Raw genomic sequence first — 2,748 nt, 5'->3', positions numbered from 1 at the left:
GAGTGCTCATAAGTTCTGAGTATTGGATTCAACCCACGCTCATTTGAATCACTTCATGGATTTTATCACGAGTGATCATGAGACGATAATATCTTATATTCTTCAAACCTAGAGATATGAGTTGGTTATACATTGATTGCACGAAAACGTATTGGTAACTCGATGTTATAAAACGTGCCTTTGTGTATGATTTAACTAGTAGTCAATACAAGCATATGAGTCGAAGTTTAGCCATTCGTTTTACCTTTAAAGGGATAAAAGTGATATCTGTGGGCCCCTCGATGATTTAGTGATGACACCCTAAGTGCTTGGCCAAGCCTGGACTGATTTGATTTGTTCAATTAGTCGGTCATCATAAATCAGAAATCGGGAAACAACAAATGGACAGAGAGAATGATTATAATCCATGTCTCAGTCCATATGATATCTAGAATGGAGGAATATATGATCACTTATCTAATGGACGCGTCATTGATTTGTTCAGAGTTCGACAACAGCTTTTAAGAGCTACAATTGTTGGTCAGGTTGTGAAGTTATACTTGCCAGGCCCGGTTTTAGGGGGGGGGGGGGGGGCAAGAGGTGCAGCCGCACAGGGCCCCGAAAAAAATAGGGCCCAAGTTTTAATTAAATTATATATTTAATAATCAAATATATATTAGTTTATTCAAGTTTTTTGCATAAATCCTGTGTAGCTCAATTGGCATAAGCACGTCCACATCCTCTTCTTTTCAAACAAGCGTACGGGTTCGATTCATGTCCACATCATTTTGACGTTTTTAATTCAATTTACAGTTTCGACCCTTATTTTATACTATATAATTCATAATCAACCCTTCCTTTAACAAATAAGTTTTCAAAAGTTACACAATTAACCATTAAACGTTTTATAAAATTCCATATCTTCCTTTTTAATTAATTTGTTTACTTTTAAGTTTTTCGTAACGACAATTCACTGTCTTAAGTTTGTTTATCTTATATATTAAAAAATTATATTTAGGGCCTCATGTTTCTTCTTAGCACAGGGCCCTTAAAATCTCTGAGCCGGCCCTGATACCTGCAATAATAGTTATTTGACTTATCCAAGTGAGAGACTGTTGGATTAGTGTCTAAGTCCATAACTATAATTGAAATATACTTGACCCGACCCGGCATGGTCCATTTGGGTTGCATGACATCGAAACATTTGGGTAGACCTTTTAATGAGAATAAGATATTTGTGACATATTAATATATTATAAGTTCTAATATATTAATATGAAATCATATTATTTAATTAGTATTGATCAAGAATTAATTTGGAATTAATTTAGTGATAAAAAAGAAACTAATTAAATATATGAGGATTGATTGTGTAAATCATTAATTCTTATATATGTGGGCTTGTGATCCATGATTCTTTATGTTGGGTTTAACCCATGTGGTTGCCCATGGATACTCCATGGAGGTTAAAACCCATGGAGCATAAGGAATGGGTAAAGTCATGGGTTAAATGGTGTAACCCTAATAGCCACACTATATAAAGACCCCATTGGTTGGAGAAATTGGCACTAGTGCATAATATAGAGGGCAAGCCAATTTCTATGAACTCATATCTTCTCTCATGGTTAATCCAAATGTTCATGGTGTTGTGTGAACCATTTGAGGTGTCACATTTGGGGCACTAGGCTCTTGAGCTCCATGGAATCAAGCACCAACAAAGAGGTATGTAATTCTACTAGTTTTATATTACTTGTACTTCATAATATGCTAGTTAGGATAATACCTTGGAAAATTGATATTTGCTTGTATAATAGAGAAAACATAGATCCAAGGTATTTAGGGTTGCATGTACACCATAGGAGTGTTAAAATGCTCAAAACCCAACAGTTTCTTCTATAATCACTTAGTTTATACTAGTTATATATAATCTAATATCGAACAGATAGTTAATTGTGTGAGTCTGCCCTAAACCCATAACCAAACAAGGAACATGGAATGAGGCGGAAGACACACATCCAACTACCTATCGGATATTAATTATATATAACTTTGGTGTATAAACTAAGGTATTATAGAATTAACCACCTAAGGTCCTTTAAGTTTTACTGGTTTAATAAAATGGATTAAACCCTTTACTGGTTAAGTTTCTAGTTTTGTATTCAAAAGTTCTTTGTTTGAAAAGTATGTTTTGTACTAGAAAACGGTACATTAAATTAGTGTCCTATGACCTGACCCATACATGGTACCCCTTATGATTACTTGGTGTACAAGGAACATGTACCTAGCTAAGCTCGGATAGATAGTAGGCTGGGTGTATCTGCTCTAAGCCCACAACCAAACAAGGAACAGGAAATGAAGCGGAAAGCACACATCCTACTACTTGTCGGACCCGATTAATATATATCCCTGAATGCATACACTAAGGAATCATAAAGTTAGCATTATAGATCCCTTTCTACTGAATGTATTAGACTCGACTGTTCTGTGTGTCGATTGTAAAATGTAAGTTTTCCCTAGTTTATAACTATCTTGACTAGAAAATAGTTTGTATTAGCTTTCAAGTGGAACTGCCACTTACTGAAAGTTATGGGAATTTATAAGTACGCAGTTGTCTTTTGAACTGACATTCTGCAGTACTAATTACCTTAAAACACGTTTGTTTTAGTTAGGTTATAATGTGAAGGCTAGTGCCCGTACTATACGCTCTCCCTGTCAAGAGATTCTGGGAACCAAACGCGACCTCTGCAAACAATTGCAAGCCGTGTAATT

Source organism: Lactuca virosa, chromosome 9, assembly GCF_052849685.1.
Source record: "Lactuca virosa cultivar CGN04683 chromosome 9, Lactuca_virosa_CGN04683_v6, whole genome shotgun sequence".
In the NCBI taxonomy this organism is placed as follows: Eukaryota; Viridiplantae; Streptophyta; class Magnoliopsida; order Asterales; family Asteraceae; genus Lactuca; species Lactuca virosa.
The sequence above is the reverse complement of the archived record's forward strand: the minus strand, read 5'-3'. Positions refer to the sequence as shown.